Below are 24,798 nucleotides of genomic sequence, written 5' to 3' on the forward strand. Positions count from 1 at the left end.
GATGTCTCAGGTTTACACTGTCACAGTGCGGAGATATCAAAGATCCCTCAGGTTTACAGTGTCACAGTGCAGAGATATCAGAGATCCCTCAGGTTTACGGTGTCACAGTGCAGAGATATCAGAGATCTCTCAGGTTTACACTGTCACAGTGCAGAGATATCAGAGATCCCTCAGGTTTACAGTGTCACAGTGCAGAGATATCAGAGATTCCTCAGGTTTACTCTGTCACAGTGCAGAGATATCAGTGGTACCTCAGGTTTACAGCGTCACAGTGCAGCGATATCAGAGATTCCTCAGGTTTACAGTGTCACAGTGCAGAGATATCAGAGATCCCTCAGGTTTACAGTGTCCCAATGCAGAGATATCAGAGATCTCTCAGGTTTACACCGTCACAGTGCGGAGATATCAGAGATCCCTCAGGTTTACAATGTCACAGTGCAGAGATATCAGAGATCCCTCAGGTTTACACTGTGACAGTGCAGAGATATCAGTGATACCTCAGGTTTACAGTGTCACAGTGCAGAGATATCAGAGATTCCTCAGGTTTACACTGTCACAGTGCAGAGATATCAGAGATCCCTCAGGTTTACAGTGTCACAATGCAGAGATATCACAGATCCCTCAGGTTTACAGTGTCACAGTGCAGAGATATCAGAGATCCCTCAGGTTTGCAGTGTCACAGTGCAGAGATATCCGAGATCCCTCAGGTTCACAGTGTCACAGTGCAGAGATATCAGAGATCCCTCAGGTTTATAGCGTCATAGTGCAGAGATATCAGAGATCCCTCAGGTTTACAGTGTCACAGTGCAGAGATATCAGAGATCCCTCAGGTTAACATTGTCCCAATGCAGAAATAACAGAGATCCCTCAGGTTTACAGCGTCACAGTGCAGAAATATCAGATATCTCTCAGGTTTACAGTGTCACAGTGCAGAGATATCAGATATCTCTCAGGTTTACTCTGTCACAGTGCAGAGATATCAGTGATACCTCAGGTTTACAGTGTCACTGTGCAGAGATATCAGAGATCCCTCAGGTTTACACTGTCACAGTGCAGAGACATCAGAGATCCCTCAGGTTTACAGTGTCACAGTGCAGAGATATCAGAGATCTCTCAGGTTTACACTGTCACAGTGCAGAGATATCAGAGATCCCTCAGGTTTACAGTGTCACAGTGCAGAGATATCAGAGATCCCTCAGGTTTACTCTGTCACAGTGCAGAGATATCAGTGATACCTCAGGTTTACACTGTCACAGTGCAGAGATATCAGAGATTCCTCAGGTTTACAGTGTCACAGTGCAGAGATATCAGAGATCCCTCAGGTTTACAGTGTCCCAATGCAGAGATATCAGAGATCCCTCAGGTTTACACTGTCACAGTGCAGAGACATCAGAGATCCCTCAGGTTTACGGTGTCACAGTGCAGAGATATCAGAGATCTCTCAGGTTTACACTGTCACAGTGCAGAGATATCAGAGATCCCTCAGGTTTACTCTGTCACAGTGCAGAGATATCAGTGATACCTCAGGTTTACAGTGTCACAGCGCAGAGATATCAGAGATTCCTCAGGTTTACACTGTCACAGTGCAGAGATATCAGAGATCCCTCAGGTTTACAGTGTCACAATGCAGAGATATCACAGATCCCTCAGGTTTACAGTGTCACAGTGCAGAGATATCAGAGATCCCTCAGGTTTACAGTGTCACAGTGCAGAGATATCCGAGATCCCTCAGGTTTACAGTGTCACAGTGCAGAGATATCCGAGATCCCTCAGGTTTACAGTGTCACAGTGCAGAGATATCAGAGATCCCTCAAGTTTACAGTGTCACAGTGCAGAGATATCAGAGTTTCCTCAGGTTTACAGTGTCACAGTGCAGAGATATCAGAGATCCCTCAGGTTTACAGTGTCACAGTGCAGAGATATCAGAGATCCCTCAGGTTAACATTGTCCCAATGCAGAAATAACAGAGATCCCTCAGGTTTACAGCGTCACAGTGCAGATATGTCAGAGATCCCTCAGGTTTACAGTGTCACAGTGCAGAAATATCAGATATCTCTCAGGTTTACAGTGTCACAGTGCCGAGATATCAGATATCTCTCAGGTTTACTTTGTCACAGTGCAGAGATATCAGTGATACCTCAGGTTTACGGTGTCACAGTGCAGAGATATCAGAGATTCCTCAGGTTTACACTGTCACAGTGCAGAGATATCAGAGATCCCTCAGGTTTACAGTGTCCCAATGCAGAGATATTAGAGATTCCTCAGGTGTACAGCGTCACAATGCAGAGATATCAAAATCCCTCAGGTTTACACTGTCACAGTGCAGAGATGTCAGAGATCCCTCAGGTTTACACTGTCACAGTGCCTAGATATCAGAGATTCCTCAGGTTTACAGTGTCACAATGCAGTGATATCAGAGATCTCTCAGATTTACACTGTGACAGTGCAGAGATATCAGAGATCCCTCAGGTTTACAGTGTCACAGTGCAGAGATATCAGAGATCACTCAGGTTTACACTGTCACAGTGCAGAGATATCAGAGATCCCTCAGGTTTACGATGTCACAGTGCAGAGATATCAGAGATCTCTCAGATTTACACTGTCACAGTGCAGAGATATCAGAGATCCCTCAGGTTTACACTGTCACAGTGCGGAGATATCAGAGATCCCTCAGGTTTACAGTGTCACTGTGCAGAGATATCAGAGATCTCTCAGGTTTACTTTGTCACAGTGCAGAGATATCAGTGATCCCTCAGGTTTACAGTGTCCCAATGCAGAGATATCAGAGATCCCTCAGGTTTACACTGTCACAATGCAGAGATATCAGAGATCCCTCAGGTTTACACTGTCACAGTGCAGAGATATCAGAAATATCTCAAGTTACAGTGTCAGTGTGCAGACATATCAGAGATCCCTCAGGTTTACAGTGTCACAATAAAGAGATACCAGAGATCATTATGCAGGGGTATTAGAGATCTCACAGGTTTACACTGTCACAGTGCAGAGTTATCAAAGATCTCTCAGGTTTACACTGTCACAGTGCAGAGATATCACAGATCCCTCAGGTTTACACTGTCACAGTGCAGAGATATCAGAGATGTCTCAGGTTTACACTGTCACAGTGCGGAGATATCAGAGATCCCTCAGGTTTACAGTGTCACAGTGCAGAGATATCAGAGATCCCTCAGGTTTACAGTGTCACTGTGCAGAGATATCAGAGATCCCTCAGATTTACACTGTCACAGTGCAGAGACATCAGAGATACCTCAGGTTTACAGTGTCACAGTGCAGAGATATCAGAGATCCCTCTGGTTTACAGTGTCACAGAGCAGACATATCAGAGATCACTCAGGGTTACATTGTCACAGTGCAGAGATATCAGAGATCCCTCATGTTTACAGTGTCACAGTGCAGAGATATCAGAGATCCCTCAGGTTTACAGTGTCACAGTGCAGAGATATCAGAGATGTCTCAGGTTTACACTGTCACAGTGCGGAGATATCAGAGATCCCTCAGGTTTACACTGTCACAGTGCAGAGACATCAGAGATCCCTCAGGTTTACAGTGTCACAGTGCAGAGATATCAGAGATTCCTCAGGTTTACACTGTCACAGTGCAGAGATATCAGAGATCCCTCAGGTTTACAGTGTCACAGTGCAGAGATATCAGAGATCCCTCAGGTTTGCAGCGTCACAATGCAGAGATATCCGAGATCCCTCAGGTTTACAGTGTCACAGAGCAGAGATATCAGAGATCCCTCAAGTTAACATTGTCCCAATGCAGAAATAACAGAGATCCCTCAGGTTTACAGTGTCACAGTGCAGAGATATCAGAGATCCCTCAGGTTTATAGTGTCACAGTGCAGAGATATCCGAGATCCCTCAGGTTTACAGTGTCACAGAGCAGAGATATCAGAGATCCCTCAAGTTAACATTGTCCCAATGCAGAAATAACAGAGATCCCTCAGGTTTACAGCGTCACAGTGCAGATATGTCAGAGATCCCTCAGGTTTACACTGTCACAGTGCAGAAATATCAGATATCTCTCAGGTTTACAGTGTCACAGTGCAGAGATATCAGATATCTCTCAGGTTTACTCTGTCACAGTGCAGAGATATCAGTGATACCTCAGGTTTACAGTGTCACAGTGCAGAGATATCAGAGATTCCTCAGGTTTACAGTGTCACAGTGCAGAGATATCAGATATCTCTCAGGTTTACTCTGTCACAGTGCAGAGATATCAGAGATCTCTCAGGTTTACAGTGTCACAGTGCAGAGATATCAGAGATCCCTCAGGTTTACAGTGTCACAGTGCAGAGATATCAGAGATCCCTCAGGTTTACAGTGTCACAGTGCAGAGATATCAGAGATCACTCAGGTTTACACTGTCACAGTGCAGAGATATCAGAGATCCCTCAGGTTTACGATGTCACTGTGCAGAGATATCAGAGATCCCTCAGGTTTACACTGTCACAGTGCGGAGATATCAGAGATCCCTCAGGTTTACAGTGTCACAGTGCAGAGATATCAGAGATACCTCAGGTTTACAGTGTCACAGTGCAGAAATATCAGAGATCCCTCAGGTTTACACTGTCACAATGCAGAGATATCAGAGATTCCTCAGGTTTACAGTGTCACAGTGCAGAAATATCAGAGATCCCTCAGGTTTACACTGTCACAGTGCAGAGATATCAGAGATCCCTCAGGTTTATAGTGTCACAGTGCAGAGATATCAGAGATCCCTCAGGTTTACGGTGTCACAGTGCAGATATATCAGAGATTCCTCAGGTTTACAGTGTCACAGTACAGAGATATCAGAGATCCCTCAGGTTCACACTGTCACAGTGCCGAGATATCAGAGATCCCTCAGGTTTACAGTGTCACAGTGCAGAGATATCAGAGATCTCCCAGGTTTTCAGTGTCCCAATGCAGAGATATCAGAGATTCCTCACGTTTACAGTGTCACAGTGCAGAGATATCAGAGATCCCTCAGGTTTACAGTGTCACAGTGCAGAGATATCAGAGATCTCCCAGGTTTACACTGTCACAGTGCAGAGATATCAGAGATCCCTCAGGTTCACACTGTCACAGTGCAGAGATATCAGAGATCCCTCAGGTTGACAGTGTCACAGTGCAGAGATATCAGAGATCTCCCAGGTTTACACTGTCACATTGCGGAGATATCAGAGATTCCTCAGGTTTACAGTGTCCCAATGCAGAGATATCAGAGATTCCTCACGTTTACAGTGTCACACTGCAGAGATATCAGAGATCCCTCAGGTTTACAGTGTCACAAGGCAGTGATATCAGAGATCCCTCAGGTTTGCAGTGTCACAGTGCAGAGATATCAGAGATCCCTCAGGTTTACACTGTCACAGTGCAGAGATATCAGAAATATCTCAAGTTACAGTGTCAGTGTGCAGACATATCAGAGATCCCTCAGGTTTACAGTGTCACAATAAAGAGATACCAGAGATCCATCAGGTTTACAGTGTCATTATGCAGGGGTATTAGAGATCTCACAGGTTTACACTGTCACAGTGCAGAGACATCAAAGATCTCTCAGGTTTACACTGTCACAGTGCAGAGATATCACAGATCCCTCAGGTTTACACTGTCACAGTGCAGAGATATCAGAGATGTCTCAGGTTTACACTGTCACAGTGCGGAGATATCAGAGATCCCTCAGGTTTACAGTGTCACAGTGCAGAGATATCAGAGATCCCTCAGGTTTACAGTGTCACTGTGCAGAGATATCAGAGATCCCTCAGATTTACACTGTCACAGTGCAGAGACATCAGAGATCCCTCAGGTTTACAGTGTCACAGTTCAGAGATATCAGAGATCCCTCAGGTTTACAGTGTCACAGAGCAGACATATCAGAGATCACTCAGGGTTACATTATCACAGTGCAGAGATATCAGAGATCCCTCATGTTTACAGTGTCACAGTGCAGAGATATCAGAGATCCCTCAGGTTTACAGTGTCACAGTGCAGAGATATCAGAGATGTCTCAGGTTTACACTGTCACAGTGCGGAGATATCAGAGATCCCTCAGGTTTACACTGTCACAGTGCAGAGACATCAGAGATCCCTCAGGTTTACAGTGTCACAGTGCAGAGATATCAGAGATTCCTCAGGTTTACACTGTCACAGTGCAGAGATATCAGAGATCCCTCAGGTTTACAGTGTCACAGTGCAGAGATATCAGAGATCCCTCAGGTTTGCAGCGTCACAATGCAGAGATATCACAGATCCCTCAGGTTTACAGTGTCACAGTGTAGAGATATCAGAGGTCACTCAGGTTTACAGTGTCACAGTGCAGAGATATCAGAGATCCCTCAGGTTTATAGTGTCACAGTGCAGAGATATCCGAGATCCCTCAGGTTTACAGTGTCACAGAGCAGAGATATCAGAGATCCCTCAAGTTAACATTGTCCCAATGCAGAAATAACAGAGATCCCTCAGGTTTACAGCGTCACAGTGCAGATATGTCAGAGATCCCTCAGGTTTATACTGTCACAGTGCAGAAATATCAGATATCTCTCAGGTTTACAGTGTCACAGTGCAGAGATATCAGATATCTCTCAGGTTTACTCTGTCACAGTGCAGAGATATCAGTGATACCTCAGGTTTACAGTGTCACAGTGCAGAGATATCAGAGATTCCTCAGGTTTACAGTGTCACAGTGCAGAGATATCAGATATCTCTCAGGTTTACTCTGTCACAGTGCAGAGATATCAGAGATCTCTCAGGTTTACAGTGTCACAGTGCAGAGATATCAGAGATCCCTCAGGTTTACAGTGTCACAGTGCAGAGATATCAGAGATCCCTCAGGTTTACAGTGTCCCAATGCAGAGATATCAGAGATCCCTCAGGTTTACAGTGTCACAGTGCAGAGATATCAGAGATCACTCAGGTTTACAGTGTCACAGTGCTGAGATATCAGAGATCACTCAGGTTTACAGTGTCACTGTGCAGAGATATCAGAGATCTCTCAGGTTTACACTGTCACAGTGCGGAGATATCAGAGATCCCTCAGGTTTACAGTGTCACAGTGCAGAGATATCAGAGATACCTCAGGTTTACAGTGTCACAGTGCAGAGATATCAGAGATCTCTCAGGTTTACTCTGTCACAGTGCAGAGATATCAGTGATACCTCAGGTTTACAGTGTCACAGTGCAGAAACATCAGAGATTCCTCAGGTTTACAGTGTCACAGTGCAGAGATGTCAGAGATCCCTCAGGTTTACACTGTCACAGTGCAGAGATATCAGAGATCTCTCAGGTTTATTGTGTCACAGTGCAGAGATATCAGGGATCCCTCAGGTTTACAGTGTCACAGTGCAGAGATATCAGAGATCCCTCAGGTTTACAGTGTCACAGTGCAGAGATATCAGAGATCCCTCAGGTTTACGGTGTCACAGTGCAGAGATATCAGAGATCCCTCAGGTTTATAGTGTCACAGTGCAGAGATATCAGAGATCCCTCAGGTTTACGGTGTCACAGTGCAGATATATCAGAGATTCCTCAGGTTTACAGTGTCACAGTACAGAGATATCAGAGATCCCTCAGGTTCACACTGTCACAGTGCAGAGATATCAGAGATCCCTCAGGTTTACAGTGTCACAGTGCAGAGTTATCAGAGATCTCCCAGGTTTTCAGTGTCCCAATGCAGAGATATCAGAGATTCCTCACGTTTACAGTGTCACAGTGCAGAGATATCAGAGATCCCTCAGGTTTACAGTGTCACAGTGCAGAGATATCAGAGATCTCCCAGGTTTACACTGTCACAGTGCAGAGTTATCAGAGATCCCTCAGGTTCACACTGTCACAGTGCAGAGATATCAGAGATCCCTCAGGTTTACAGTGTCACAGTGCAGAGATATCAGAGATCTCCCAGGTTTACACTGTCACATTGCGGAGATATCAGAGATTCCTCAGGTTTACAGTGTCCCAATGCAGAGATATCAGAGATTCCTCACGTTTACAGTGTCACACTGCAGAGATATCAGAGATCCCTCAGGTTTACAGTGTCACAAGGCAGTGATATCAGAGATCCCTCAGGTTTGCAGTGTCACAGTGCAGAGATATCAGAGATCCCTCAGGTTTACACTGTCACAGTGCAGAGATATTAGAAATCCCTCAGGTTTACAGTGTCCCAATGCAGAGATATCAGAGATACCTCTCGTTTACAGTGTCACAGTGCAAAGATATCAGAGATCCCTCAGGTTTACACTGTCACAGTGCAGAGATAACAGAGATCCCTCAGGTTTACAGTGTCACAGAGCATAGATATCAGAGATCCCTCAGGTTAACAGTGTCCCAATGCAGAAATAACAGAGATCCCTCAGGTTTACACTGTCACAGTGCAGAAATATCAGAAATCTCTCAGGTTTATAGTGTCACAGTGCAGACATATCACAGATCTTTCAGGTGTACAGTATCACAATGCAAGGATATCATAGATCCCTTAGGTTTACAGTGTCACAGTGCAGAGATATCAGAGATTCCTCAGGTTTACACTGTCACAGTGTAGAGATATCAGAGATCCCTCAGGTTTACAGTGTCACTGTGCAGAGATATCAGAGATCCCTCAGGTTTACACTGTCACAGTGCAGGGATATCAGAGATCCCTCAGGTTTACAGTGTCACAGTGCACAGATATCACAGATCCCTCAGGTTTACACTGTCACAGTGCAGAGATATCAGAGGTCTCACAGGTTTACAGTGTCACAGTGCAGAGATATCAAAGATCTCTCAGGTTTACACTGTCACAGTGCACAGATAGCAAAGATCTCTCAGGTTTACACTGTCACAGTGTAGAGATATCAGAGATCCCTCAGGTTTACGGTGTCAAAGTGCAGAGATATCAGAGATCCCTCAGGTTTACAGTGTCACAGTGCAGAGATATCAGAGATCCCTCAGGTTTACAGCGTCACAGTGCAGAGATATCAGAGATCCCTCAGGTTTACGGTGTCAAAGTGCAGAGTTATCAGAGATCCCTCAGGTTTACAGTGTCACACTGCAGAGATATCAGAGATCCCTCAGGTTTACAGTGTCACAGTGCAGAGATATCAGAGATCCCTCAGGTTTACAGCGTCACAGTGCAGAGATATCAGAGATCCCTCAGGTTTGCAGTGTCACAGTGCAGAGAAATCAGAGATCCCTCAGGTTTACAGCGTCACAGTGCAGAGATATCAGAGATCCCACAGGTTTGCAGTGTCACAGTGCAGAGATATCAGAAATCTCTCAGGTTATAGTGTCACAGTGCAGAGATGCCAGAGATCCCTCAGGTTTGCAGTGTCACAGTGCAGAGATATCAGAAATCTCTCAGGTTATAGTGTCACAGTGCAGAGATATCAGAGATGTCTCAGGTTTACACTGTCACAGTGCGGAGATATCAGAGATCCCTCAGGTTTACACTGTCACAGTGCAGAGATATCAGAGATCCCTCAGGTTTACAGTGTCACAGTGCAGAGATATCACAGATCCCTCAGGTTTACAGTGTCACAGTGCAGAGATATCAGAGATCCCTCAGGTTTATTGTGTCACAGTGCAGAGATATCACAGATCCCTCAGGTTTACAGTGTCACAGTGCAGAGATATCAGAGATCCCTCAGGTTTACAGTGTCACAGTGCAGAGATATCACAGATCCCTCAGGTTTACAGTGTCACAGTGCAGAGATATCAGAGATTCCTCAGGTTTACGGTGTCACAGTGCAGAGATATCAGAGATCCCTCAGGTTTACACTGTCACAGTGCAGAGATATCAGAGATCCCTCAGGTTTACAGTGTCACAGTGCAGAGATATCACAGATCCCTCAGGTTTACAGTGTCACAGTGCAGAGATATCACAGATCCCTCAGGTTTACAGTGTCACAGTGCAGAAATATCAGAGATCCCTCAGGTTTACACTGTCACAGTGCAGAGATATCAGAGATCCCTCAGGTTTATAGTGTCACAGTGCAGAGATATCAGAGATCCCTCAGGTTTACGGTGTCACAGTGCAGATATATCAGAGATTCCTCAGGTTTACAGTGTCACAGTGCAGAGATATCAGAGATCCCTCAGGTTCACACTGTCACAGTGCAGAGATATCAGAGATCCCTCAGGTTTCCAGTGTCACAGTGCAGAGATATCAGAGATCTCCCAGGTTTACACTGTCACATTGCGGAGATATCAGAGATTCCTCAGGTTTACAGTGTCCCAATGCAGAGATATCAGAGATTTCTCACGTTTACAGTGTCACACTGCAGAGATATCAGAGATCCCTCAGGTTTACAGTGTCACAAGGCAGTGATATCAGAGATCCCTCAGGTTTGCAGTGTCACAGTGCAGAGATATCAGAGATCCCTCAGGTTTACACTGTCACAGTGCAGAGATATTAGAAATCGCTCAGGTTTACAGTGTCCCAATGCAGAGATATCAGAGATACCTCTCGTTTACAGTGTCACAGTGCAAAGATATCAGAGATCCCTCAGGTTTACACTGTCACAGTGCAGAGATGCCAGAGATCCCTCAGGTTTACAGTGTCACAGAGCAGAGATATCAGAGATCCCTCAGGTTAACAGTGTCCCAATGCAGAAATAACAGAGATCCCTCAGGTTTACACTGTCACAGTGCAGAAATATCAGAAATCTCTCAGGTTTATAGTGTCACAGTGCAGACATATCACAGATCTTTCAGGTGTACAGTGTCACAATGCAAGGATATCATAGATCCCTTAGGTTTACAGTGTCACAGTGCAGAGATATCAGAGATCCCTCAGGTTTACAGTGTCACAGTGCAGAGATATCACAGATCCCTCAGGTTTACACTGTCACAGTGCAGAGATATCAGAGGTCTCACAGGTTTACAGTGTCACAGTGCAGAAATATCAGAGATCTCTCAGGTTTACAGTGTCACAGTGCAGAGATATCAGATATCTCTCAGGTTTACTCTGTCACAGTGCAGAGATATCAGTGATACCTCAGGTTTACAGTGTCACAGTGCAGAGATATCAGAGATTCCTCAGGTTTACAGTGTCACAGTGCAGAGATATCAGAGATCCCTCAGGTTTACACTGTCACAATGCAGAGATATCAGAGATTCCTCAGGTTTACAGTGTCACAGTGCAGAGATATCAGAGATCCCTCAGGTTTACAGTGTCACAGTGCAGAGATATCAGAGATCCCTCAGGTTTACAGTGTCACAGTGCAGAGATATCAGAGATCACTCAGGTTTACACTGTCACAGTGCAGAGATATCAGAGATCCCTCAGGTTTACGATGTCACTGTGCAGAGATATCAGAGATCTCTCAGGTTTACACTGTCACAGTGCGGAGATATCAGAGATCCCTCAGGTTTACAGTGTCACAGTGCAGAGATATCAGAGATACCTCAGGTTTACAGTGTCACAGTGCAGAAATATCAGAGATCCCTCAGGTTTACACTGTCACAATGCAGAGATATCAGAGATTCCTCAGGTTTACAGTGTCACAGTGCAGAAATATCAGAGATCCCTCAGGTTTACACTGTCACAGTGCAGAGATATCAGAGATCCCTCAGGTTTATAGTGTCACAGTGCAGAGATATCAGAGATCCCTCAGGTTTACAGTGTCACAGTGCAGATATATCAGAGATTCCTCAGGTTTACAGTGTCACAGTGCAGAGATATCAGAGATCCCTCAGGTTCACACTGTCACAGTGCCGAGATATCAGAGATCCCTCAGGTTTACAGTGTCACAGTGCAGAGATATCAGAGATCTCCCAGGTTTACAGTGTCCCAATGCAGAGATATCAGAGATTCCTCACGTTTACAGTGTCACAGTGCAGAGATATCAGAGATCCCTCAGGTTTACAGTGTCACAGTGCAGAGATATCAGAGATCTCCCAGGTTTACACTGTCACAGTGCAGAGATATCAGAGATCCCTCAGGTTCACACTGTCACAGTGCAGAGATATCAGAGATCCCTCAGGTTGACAGTGTCACAGTGCAGAGATATCAGAGATCTCCCAGGTTTACACTGTCACATTGCGGAGATATCAGAGATTCCTCAGGTTTACAGTGTCCCAATGCAGAGATATCAGAGATTCCTCACGTTTACAGTGTCACACTGCAGAGATATCAGAGATCCCTCAGGTTTACAGTGTCACAAGGCAGTGATATCAGAGATCCCTCAGGTTTACAGTGTCACAGTGCAGAGATATCAGAGATCCCTCAGGTTTACACTGTCACAGTGCAGAGATATCAGAGATATCTCAAGTTACAGTGTCACAGTGCAGAGATATCAGAGATCCCTCAGGTTTACAGTGTCACAATAAAGAGATACCAGAGATCCATCAGGTTTACAGTGTCATTATGCAGAGGTATCAGAGATCTCTCAGGTTTACACTGTCACAGTGCAGAGATATCAAAGATCTCTCAGGTTTACACTGTCACAGTGCAGAGATATCACAGATCCCTCAGGTTTACACTGTCACAGTGCAGAGATATCAGAGATCCCTCAGGTTTACAGTGTCACAGTGCAGAGATATCAGAGATCCCTCAGGTTTACAGTGTCACAGTGCAGAGATATCAGAGATCCCTCAGGTTTACAGTGTCACAGTGCAGAGATATCAGAGATCCCTCAGATTTACACTGTCACAGTGCAGAGACATCAGAGATCCCTCAGGTTTACAGTGTCACAGTTCAGAGATATCAGAGATCCCTCAGGTTTACAGTGTCACAGTGCAGAGATATCAGAGATCCCTCAGGTTTACATTGTCACAGTGCAGAGATATCAGAGATCCCTCAGGTTTACAGTGTCACAGTGCAGAGATATCAGAGATCCCTCAGGTTTACAGTGTCACAGTGCAGAGATATCAGAGATCCCTCAGGTTTACACTGTCACAGTGCAGAGATATCAGAGATCCCTCAGGTTTACACTGTCACAGTGCAGAGACATCAGAGATCCCTCAGGTTTACAGTGTCACAGTGCAGAGATATCAGAGATTCCTCAGGTTTACACTGTCACAGTGCAGAGATATCAGAGATCCCTCAGGTTTACAGTGTCACAGTGCAGAGATATCAGAGATCCCTCAGGTTTACAGCGTCACAGTGCAGAGATATCACAGATCCCTCAGGTTTACAGTGTCACAGTGTAGAGATATCAGAGGTCACTCAGGTTTACAGTGTCACAGTGCAGAGATATCAGAGATCCCTCAGGTTTACAGTGTCACAGTGCAGAGATATCAGAGATCCCTCAGGTTTACAGTGTCACAGTGCAGAGATATCAGAGATCCCTCAGGTTAACATTGTCCCAATGCAGAAATAGCAGAGATCCCTCAGGTTTACAGCGTCACAGTGCAGAGATATCAGAGATCCCTCAGGTTTACACTGTCACAGTGCAGAGATATCAGAGATCTCTCAGGTTTACTCTGTCACAGTGCAGAGATATCAGAGATACCTCAGGTTTACAGTGTCACAGTGCAGAGATATCAGAGATCCCTCAGGTTTACAGTGTCACAGTGCAGAGATATCAGAGATCTCTCAGGTTTACACTGTCACAGTGCAGAGATATCAGAGATCTCTCAGGTTTACAGTGTCACAGTGCAGAGATATCAGAGATCCCTCAGGTTTACAGTGTCACAGTGCAGAGATATCAGAGATCCCTCAGGTTTACAGTGTCACAGTGCAGAGATATCAGAGATCACTCAGGTTTACAGTGTCACAGTGCTGAGATATCAGAGATCACTCAGGTTTACAGTGTCACAGTGCAGAGATATCAGAGATCTCTCAGGTTTACACTGTCACAGTGCGGAGATATCAGAGATCCCTCAGGTTTACAGTGTCACAGTGCAGAGATATCAGAGATCCTCAGGTTTACAGTGTCACAGTGCAGAGATATCAGAGATCTCTCAGGTTTACTCTGTCACAGTGCAGAGATATCAGAGATACCTCAGGTTTACAGTGTCACAGTGCAGAGACATCAGAGATCCCTCAGGTTTACAGTGTCACAGTGCAGAGATATCAGAGATCCCTCAGGTTTACACTGTCACAGTGCAGAGATATCAGAGATCCCTCAGGTTTACAGTGTCACAGTGCAGAGATATCAGAGATCCCTCAGGTTTACAGTGTCACAGTGCAGAGATATCAGAGATCCCTCAGGTTTACAGTGTCACAGTGCAGAGATATCAGAGATCCCTCAGGTTTACAGTGTCACAGTGCAGAGATATCAGAGATCCCTCAGGTTTACAGTGTCACAGTGCAGAGATATCAGAGATCCCTCAGGTTTACAGTGTCACAGTGCAGAGATATCAGAGATCCCTCAGGTTTACAGTGTCACAGTGCAGAGATATCAGAGATCCCTCAGGTTTACACTGTCACAGTGCAGAGATATCAGAGATCCCTCAGGTTTACAGTGTCACAGTGCAGAGATATCAGAGATCCCTCAGGTTTACAGTGTCACAGTGCAGAGATATCAGAGATCCCTCAGGTTTACAGTGTCACAGTGCAGAGATATCAGAGATCCCTCAGGTTTACAGTGTCACAGTGCAGAGATATCAGAGATCCCTCAGGTTTACACTGTCACAGTGCAGAGATATCAGAGATCCCTCAGGTTCACACTGTCACAGTGCAGAGATATCAGAGATCCCTCAGGTTTACAGTGTCACAGTGCAGAGATATCAGAGATCTCCCAGGTTTACACTGTCACATTGCAGAGATATCAGAGATTCCTCAGGTTTACAGTGTCACAGTGCAGAGATATCAGAGATCCTCAGGTTTACAGTGTCACAGTGCAGAGATATCAGAGATCCTCAGGTTTACACTGTCACAGTGCAGAGATATCAGAGATCCCTCAGGTTTACAGTGTCACAGTGCAGAGATATCAGAGATCGCTCTGGTTAACATTGTCCCAATGCAGAAATAACAGAGATCACTCAGGTTTACACTGTCACAGTGCAGAGATATCAGAGATCCCTCAGGTTTACAGTGTCACAGTGCAGAGATATCAGAGATCTCTCAGGTTTACACTGTCACAGTGCAGAGATTTCAGAGATCCCTCAGGTTTACAGTGTCACAATGCAGAGATATCAGAGATTCCTCAGGTGTACAGCGTCACAATGCAGAGATATCAGAGATCCCTCAGGTTTACACTGTCACAGTGCAGAGATATCAGAGATCCCTCAGGTTTACACTGTCACAGTGCCTAGATATCAGAGATCCCTCAGGTTTACAGTGTCACAGTGCAGTGATATCAGAGATCTCTCAGGTTTACACTGTCACAGTGCAGAGATATCAGAGATCGCTCAGGTTTACAGTGTCACAGTGCAGAGATATCAGAGATACCTCAGGTTTACAGTGTCACAGTGCAGAGATATCAGAGATCCCACAGGTTTACAGTGTCACAGTGCAGAGATATCAAAGATCTCTCAGGTTTACACTGTCACAGTGCAGAGATAGCAGAGATCCCTCAGGTTTACACTGTCACAGTGTAGAGATAACAGAGATCCCTCAGGTTTACAGTGTCACAGTGCAGAGATATCAGAGATCCCTCAGGTTTACAGTGTCACAGTGCAGAGATATCAGAGATCCCTCAGGTTTACAGTGTCACAGTGCAGAGATATCAGAGATCCCTCAGGTTTACAGTGTCACAGTGCAGAGATTTCAGAGATCCCTCAGGTTTACAGTGTCACAGTGCAGAGATATCAGAGATCCCTCAGGTTTACAGTGTCACAGTGCAGAGATATCAGAGATCCCTCAGGTTTACAGTGTCACAGTGCAGAGATATCAGAGATCCCTCAGGTTACAGTGTCACAGTGCAGAGATATCAGAGATCCCTCAGGTTTACAGTGTCACAGTGCAGAGATATCAGAAATCCCTCAGGTTACAGTGTCACAGTGCAGAGATATCAGAGATCCCTCAGGTTTACAGTGTCACAGTGCAGAGATATCAGAGATCCCTCAGGTTTACAGTGTCACAGTGCAGAGATATCAGAGATCCCTCAGGTTTACAGTGTCACAGTGCAGAGATATCAGAGATCCCTCAGGTTTACAGTGTCACAGTGCAGAGATATCAGAGATCCCTCAGGTTTACAGTGTCACAGTGCAGAGATATCAGAGATCCCTCAGGTTTACAGTGTCACAGTGCAGAGATATCAGAGATCCCTCAGGTTTACAGTGTCACAGTGCAGAGATATCTGAGATCCCTCAGGTTTACAGTGTCACAGTGCAGAGATATCAGAGATCCCTCAGGTTTACAGTGTCACAGTGCAGAGATATCAGAGATCCCTCAGGTTTACAGTGTCACAGTGCAGAGATGTCAGTGATACCTCAGGTTTACAGTGTCACAGTGCAGAGATATCAGAGATCCCTCAGGTTTACAGTGTCACAGTGCAGAGATATCAGAGATCCCTCAGGTTTACAGTGTCACAGTGCAGAGATATCAGAGATTCCTCAGATTTACAGTGTCACAGTGCAGAGATATCAGAGGTCACTCAGGTTTACAGTGTCACAGTGCAGAGATATCAGAGATCACTCAGGTTTACAGTGTCACAGTGCAGAGATATCAGAGATCCCTCAGGTTTACAGTGTCACAGTGCAGAGATATCAGAGATCCCTCAGGTTTACAGTGTCACAGTGCAGAGATATCAGAGATCCCTCAGGTTTACAGTGTCACAGTGCAGAGATATCAGAGATCCCTCAGGTTTACACTGTCACAGTGCAGAGATATCAGAGATCCCTCAGGTTTACAGTGTCACAGTGCAGAGATATCAGAGATCCCTCAGGTTTACAGTGTCACAGTGCAGAGATATCAGAGATCCCTCAGGTTTACAGTGTCACAGTGCAGAGATATCAGAGATCGCTCAGGTTTACAGTGTCACAGTGCAGAGATATCAGAGATCCCTCAGGTTTACAGTGTCACAGTGCAGAGATATCAGAGATCCTCAGGTTTACAGTGTCACAGTGCAGAGATATCAGATATCCCTCAGGTTTACAGTGTCACAGTGCAGAGATATCAGAGATCCCTCAGGTTTACAGTGTCACAGTGCAGAGATATCAGAGATCCCTCAGGTTTACAGTGTCACAGTGCAGAGATATCAGAGATCCCTCAGGTGTACAGTGTCACAGTGCAGAGATATCAGAGATCCCTCAGGTTTACAGTGTCACAGTGCAGAGATATCAGAGATCCCTCAGGTTTACAGTGTCACAGTGCAGAGATATCAGAGATCCCTCAGGTTTACAGTGTCACAGTGCAGAGATATCAGAGATCCCTCAGGTTTACAGTGTCACAGTGCAGAGATATCAGAGATCCCTCAGGTTTACAGTGTCACAGTGCAGAGATATCAGAGATCCCTCAGGTTTACAGTGTCACAGTGCAGAGATATCAGAGATCCCTCAGGTTTACAGTGTCACAGTGCAGAGATATCAGAGATCCCTCAGGTTTACAGTGTCACAGTGCAGAGATATCAGAGATCGCTCTGGTTAACATTGTCCCAATGCAGAGATATCAGAGATCCCTCAGGTTTACAGTGTCACAGTGCAGAGATATCAGAGATCCCTCAGGTTTACAGTGTCACAGTGCAGAGATATCAGATATCCCTCAGGTTTACACTGTCACAGTGCAGAGATTTCAGAGATCCCTCAGGTTTACAGTGTCACAGTGCAGAGATATCAGAGATCCCTCAGGTGTACAGTGTCACAGTGCAGAGATATCAGAGATCCCTCAGGTTTACAGTGTCACAGTGCAGAGATATCAGAGATCCCTCAGGTTTACAGTGTCACAGTGCAGAGATATCAGAGATCCCTCAGGTTTACAGTGTCACAGTGCAGTGATATCAGAGATCCCTCAGATTTACAGTGTCACAGTGCAGAGATATCAGAGATCCCTCAGGTTTACAGTGTCACAGTGCAGAGATATCAGAGATCCCTCAGGTTTACAGTGTCACAGTGCAGAGATATCAGAGATCCCACAGGTTTACAGTGTCACAGTGCAGAGATATCAGAGATCCCTCAGGTTTACAGTGTCACAGTGCAGAGATAGCAGAGATCCCTCAGGTTTACACTGTCACAGTGTAGAGATAACAGAGATCCCTCAGGTTTACAGTGTCACAGTGCAGAGATATCAGAGATCCCTCAGGTTTACAGTGTCACAGTGCAGAGATATCAGAGATCCCTCAGGTTTACAGTGTCACAGTGCAGAGATATCAGAGATCCCTCAGGTTTACAGTGTCACAGTGCAGAGATTTCAGAGATCCCTCAGGTTTACAGTGTCACAGTGCAGAGATATCAGAGATCCCTCAGGTTTACAGTGTCACAGTGCAGAGATATCAGAGATCCCTCAGGTTTACAGTGTCACAGTGCAGAGATATCAGAGATCCCTCAGGTTACAGTGTCACAGTGCAGAGATATCAGAGATCCCTCAGGTTTACAGTGTCACAGTGCAGAGATATCAGAGATCCCTCAGGTTACAGTGTCACAGTGCAGAGATACCAGAGATCCCTCAGGCTTACACTGTCACAGTGCAGACATATCAGAGATCCCTCAGGGTTACAGTGTCACAGTGCAGAGATATCAGAGATCCCTCATGTTTACAGTGTCACAGTGCAGAGATATCAGAGATCCCTCAGGTTTACAGTGTCACAGTGCAGAGATATCAGAGATCCCTCAGGTTTACAGTGTCACAGTGCAGAGATATCAGAGATCCCTCAGGTTTACAGTGTCACAGTGCAGAGATATCAGAGATCCCTCAGGTTTACAGTGTCACAGTGCAGAGATATCTGAGATCCCTCAGGTTTACAGTGTCACAGTGCAGAGATATCAGAGATCCCTCAGGTTTACAGTGTCACAGTGCAGAGATATCAGAGATCCCTCAGGTTTACAGTGTCACAGTGCAGAGATATCAGAGATCCCTCAGGTTTACAGTGTCACAGTGCAGAGATATCAGAGATCCCTCAGGTTTACAGTGTCACAGTGCAGAGATATCAGAGATCCCTCAGGTTTACAGTGTCACAGTGCAGAGATATCAGAGATCCCTCAGGTTTACAGTGTCACAGTGCAGAGATATCAGAGATCACTCAGGTTTACAGTGTCACAGTGCAGAGATATCAGAGGTCACTCAGGTTTACAGTGTCACAGTGCAGAGATATCAGAGATCCCTCAGGTTTACAGTGTCACAGTGCAGAGATATCAGAGATCCCTCAGGTTTACAGTGTCACAGTGCAGAGATATCAGAGATCCCTCAGGTTTACAGTGTCACAGTGCAGAGATATCAGAGATCCCTCAGGTTTACAGTGTCACAGTGCAGAGATATCAGAGATCCCTCAGGTTTACAGTGTCACAGTGCAGAGATATCAGAGATCCCTCAGGTTTACAGTGTCACAGTGCAGAGATATCAGAGATCGCTCAGGTTTACAGTGTCACAGTGCAGAGATATCAGAGATCCCTCAGGTTTACAGTGTCACAGTGCAGAGATATCAGAGATCCTCAGGTTTACAGTGTCACAGTGCAGAGATATCAGATATCCCTCAGGTTTACAGTGTCACAGTGCAGAGATATCAGAGATCCCTCAGGTTTACAGTGTCACAGTGCAGAGATATCAGAGATCCCTCAGGTTTACAGTGTCACAGTGCAGAGATATCAGAGATCCCTCAGGTTTACAGTGTCACAGTGCAGAGATATCAGAGATCCTCAGGTTTACAGTGTCACAGTGCAGAGATATCAGAGATCCTCAGGTTTACAGTGTCACAGTGCAGAGATATCAGAGATCCCTCAGGTTTACAGTGTCACAGTGCAGAGATATCAGAGATCCCTCAGGTTTACAGTGTCACAGTGCAGAGATATCAGAGATCACTCAGGTTTACAGTGTCACAGTGCAGAGATATCAGAGATCCCTCAGGTTTACAGTGTCACAGTGTAGAGATATCAGAGATCCCTCAGGTTTACAGTGTCACAGTGCAGAGATATCAGAGATCCCTCAGGTTTACAGTGTCACAGTGCAGAGATATCAGAGATCCCTCAGGTTTACAGTGTCACAGTGCAGAGATATCAGAGATCCCTCAGGTTTACAGTGTCACAGTGCAGAGATATCAGAGATCGCTCTGGTTAACATTGTCCCAATGCAGAGATATCAGAGATCCCTCAGGTTTACAGTGTCACAGTGCAGAGATATCAGAGATCCCTCAGGTTTACAGTGTCACAGTGCAGAGATATCAGAGATCCCTCAGGTTTACAGTGTCACAGTGCAGAGATTTCAGAGATCCCTCAGGTTTACAGTGTCACAGTGCAGAGATATCAGAGATCCTCAGGTTTACAGTGTCACAGTGCAGAGATATCAGAGATCCCTCAGGTTTACAGTGTCACAGTGCAGAGATGTCAGAGATCCCTCAGGTTTACAGTGTCACAGTGCAGAGATATCAGAGATCCCTCAGGTTTACAGTGTCACAGTGCAGTGATATCAGAGATCCCTCAGGTTTACAGTGTCACAGTGCAGAGATATCAGAGATCCCTCAGGTTTACAGTGTCACAGTGCAGAGATATCAGAGATCCCTCAGGTTTACAGTGTCACAGTGCAGAGATATCAGAGATCCCTCAGGTTTACAGTGTCACAGTGCAGAGATATCAGAGATCCCTCAGGTTTACAGTGTCACAGTGCAGAGATATCAGAGATCCCTCAGGTTTACAGTGTCACAGTGCAGAGATATCAGAGATCCCTCAGGTTTACAGTGTCACAGTGCAGAGATATCAGAGATCCCTCAGGTTTACAGTGTCACAGTGCAGACATATCAGAGATCCCTCAGGTGTACAGTGTCACAGTGCAGAGATATCATAGATCCCTCAGGTTTACAGTGTCACAGTGCAGAGATATCAGAGATCCCTCAGGTTTACAGTGTCACAGTGCAGAGATATCAGAGATCCCTCAGGTTTACAGTGTCACAGTGCAGAGATATCAGAGATCCCTCAGGTTTACAGTGTCACAGTGCAGAGATATCAGAGATCCCACAGGTTTACAGTGTCACAGTGCAGAGATATCAGAGATCCCTCAGGTTTACAGTGTCACAGTGCAGAGATATCAAGATCCCTCAGGTTTACAGTGTCACAGTGTAGAGATATCAGAGATCCCTCAGGTTTACAGTGTCACAGTGCAGAGATATCAGAGATCCCTCAGGTTTACAGTGTCACAGTGCAGAGATATCAGAGATCCCTCAGGTTTACAGTGTCACAGTGCAGAGATATCAGAGATCCCTCAGGTTTACAGTGTCACAGTGCAGAGTTATCAGAGATCCCTCAGGTTTACAGTGTCACAGTGCAGAGATATCAGAGATCCCTCAGGTTTACAGTGTCACAGTGCAGAGATATCAGAGATCCCTCAGGTTTACAGTGTCACAGTGCAGAGATATCAGAGATCCCTCAGGTTACAGTGTCACAGTGCAGAGATAGCAGAGATCCCTCAGGTTTACAGTGTCACAGTGCAGAGATATCAGAGATCCCTCAGGTTTACAGTGTCACAGTGCAGAGATATCAGAGATCCCTCAGGTCTACAGTGTCACAGTGCAGAGATATCAGAGATCCCTCAGGTTTACAGTGTCACAGTGCAGAGATATCAGAGATCCCTCAGGTTTACAGTGTCACAGTGCAGAGATATCAGAGATCCCTCAGGTTTACAGTGTCACAGTGCAGAGATATCAGAGATCCCTCAGGTTTACAGTGTCACAGTGCAGAGATATCAGAGATCCCTCAGGTTTACAGTGTCACAGTGCAGAGATATCAGAGATCCCTCAGGTTACAGTGTCACAGTGCAGAGATATCAGAGATCCTCAGGTTTACAGTGTCACAGTGCAGAGATATCAGAGATCCCTCAGGTTTACAGTGTCACAGTGCAGAGATATCAGAGATCCTCAGGTTTACAGTGTCACAGTGCAGAGATATCAGAGATCCCTCAGGTTTACAGTGTCACAGTGCAGAGATATCAGAGATCCTCAGGTTTACAGTGTCACAGTGCAGAGATATCAGAGATCCCTCAGGTTTACAGTGTCACAGTGCAGAGATATCAGAGATCCTCAGGTTTACAGTGTCACAGTGCAGAGATATCAGAGATCCCTCAGGTTTACAGTGTCACAGTGCAGAGATATCAGAGATCCTCAGGTTTACAGTGTCACAGTGCAGAGATATCAGAGATCCTCAGGTTTACAGTGTCACAGTGCAGAGATATCAGAGATCCCTCAGGTTTACAGTGTCACAGTGCAGAGATATCAGAGATCCCTCAGGTTTACAGTGTCACAGTGCAGAGATATCAGATATCCCTCAGGTTTACAGTGTCACAGTGCAGAGATATCAGAGATCCCTCAGGTTTACAGTGTCACAGTGCAGAGATATCAGAGATCCCTCAGGTTTACAGTGTCACAGTGCAGAGATATCAGAGATCCCTCAGGTTTACAGTGTCACAGTGCAGAGATATCAGAGATCCCTCAGGTTTACAGTGTCACAGTGCAGAGATATCAGAGATCCCTCAGGTTTACAGTGTCACAGTGCAGAGATATCAGAGATCCCTCAGGTTTACAGTGTCACAGTGCAGAGATATCAGAGATCCCTCAGGTTTACAGTGTCACAGTGCAGAGATATCAGAGATCCCTCAGGTTTACAGTGTCACAGTGCAGAGATATCAGAGATCCCTCAGGTTTACAGTGTCACAGTGCAGAGATATCAGAGATCCCTCAGGTTTACAGTGTCACAGTGCAGAGATATCAGAGATCCCTCAGGTTTACAGTGTCACAGTGCAGAGATATCAGAGATCCCTCAGGTTTACAGTGTCACAGTGCAGAGATATCAGAGATCCCTCAGGTTTACAGTGTCACAGTGCAGAGATATCAGAGATCCCTCAGGTTTACAGTGTCACAGTGCAGAGATATCAGAGATCCCTCAGGTTTACAGTGTCACAGTGCAGAGATATCAGAGATCCCTCAGGTTTACAGTGTCACAGTGCAGAGATATCAGAGATCCCTCAGGTTTACAGTGTCACAGTGCAGAGATATCAGAGATCCCTCAGGTTTACAGTGTCACAGTGCAGAGATATCAGAGATCCCTCAGGTTTACAGTGTCACAGTGCAGAGATATCAGAGATCCCTCAGGTTTACAGTGTCACAGTGCAGAGATATCAGAGATCCCTCAGGTTTACAGTGTCACAGTGCAGAGATATCAGAGATCCCTCAGGTTTACAGTGTCACAGTGCAGAGATATCAGAGATCCCTCAGGTTTACAGTGTCACAGTGCAGAGATATCAGAGATCCCTCAGGTTTACAGTGTCACAGTGCAGAGATATCAGAGATCCCTCAGGTTTACAGTGTCACAGTGCAGAGATATCAGAGATCCCTCAGGTTTACAGTGTCACAGTGCAGAGATATCAGAGATCCCTCAGGTTTACAGTGTCACAGTGCAGAGATATCAGAGATCCCTCAGGTTTACAGTGTCACAGTGCAGAGATATCAGAGATCCCTCAGGTTTACAGTGTCACAGTGCAGAGATATCAGAGATCCCTCAGGTTTACAGTGTCACAGTGCAGAGATATCAGAGATCCCTCAGGTTTACAGTGTCACAGTGCAGAGATATCAGAGATCCCTCAGGTTTACAGTGTCACAGTGCAGAGATATCAGAGATCCCTCAGGTTTACAGTGTCACAGTGCAGAGATATCAGAGATCCCTCAGGTTTACAGTGTCACAGTGCAGAGATATCAGAGATCCCTCAGGTTTACAGTGTCACAGTGCAGAGATATCAGAGATCCCTCAGGTTTACAGTGTCACAGTGCAGAGATATCAGAGATCCCTCAGGTTTACAGTGTCACAGTGCAGAGATATCAGAGATCCCTCAGGTTTACAGTGTCACAGTGCAGAGATATCAGAGATCCCTCAGGTTTACAGTGTCACAGTGCAGAGATATCAGAGATCCCTCAGGTTTACAGTGTCACAGTGCAGAGATATCAGAGATCCCTCAGGTTTACAGTGTCACAGTGCAGAGATATCAGAGATCCCTCAGGTTTACAGTGTCACAGTGCAGAGATATCAGAGATCCCTCAGGTTTACAGTGTCACAGTGCAGAGATATCAGAGATCCCTCAGGTTTACAGTGTCACAGTGCAGAGATATCAGAGATCCCTCAGGTTTACAGTGTCACAGTGCAGAGATATCAGAGATCCCTCAGGTTTACAGTGTCACAGTGCAGAGATATCAGAGATCCCTCAGGTTTACAGTGTCACAGTGCAGAGATATCAGAGATCCCTCAGGTTTACAGTGTCACAGTGCAGAGATATCAGAGATCCCTCAGGTTTACAGTGTCACAGTGCAGAGATATCAGAGATCCCTCAGGTTTACAGTGTCACAGTGCAGAGATATCAGAGATCCCTCAGGTTTACAGTGTCACAGTGCAGAGATATCAGAGATCCCTCAGGTTTACAGTGTCACAGTGCAGAGATATCAGAGATCCCTCAGGTTTACAGTGTCACAGTGCAGAGATATCAGAGATCCCTCAGGTTTACAGTGTCACAGTGCAGAGATATCAGAGATCCCTCAGGTTTACAGTGTCACAGTGCAGAGATATCAGAGATCCCTCAGGTTTACAGTGTCACAGTGCAGAGATATCAGAGATCCCTCAGGTTTACAGTGTCACAGTGCAGAGATATCAGAGATCCCTCAGGTTTACAGTGTCACAGTGCAGAGATATCAGAGATCCCTCAGGTTTACAGTGTCACAGTGCAGAGATATCAGAGATCCCTCAGGTTTACAGTGTCACAGTGCAGAGATATCAGAGATCCCTCAGGTTTACAGTGTCACAGTGCAGAGATATC

General features: G+C 45.6%; 1 protein-coding gene across 1 annotated transcript in view; it reads left to right on the forward strand.

Annotated features, from left to right (window-relative positions):
• LOC132807140 (uncharacterized) overlaps nt 1-24,798 on the forward strand; it is a 209,731-nt gene that overhangs the window by 54,585 nt on the left and 130,348 nt on the right. The window lies entirely within an intron of this gene.

Source organism: Hemiscyllium ocellatum (genome assembly GCF_020745735.1).
Source record: "Hemiscyllium ocellatum isolate sHemOce1 chromosome 27 unlocalized genomic scaffold, sHemOce1.pat.X.cur. SUPER_27_unloc_1, whole genome shotgun sequence".
In the NCBI taxonomy this organism is placed as follows: domain Eukaryota; kingdom Metazoa; phylum Chordata; class Chondrichthyes; order Orectolobiformes; family Hemiscylliidae; genus Hemiscyllium; species Hemiscyllium ocellatum.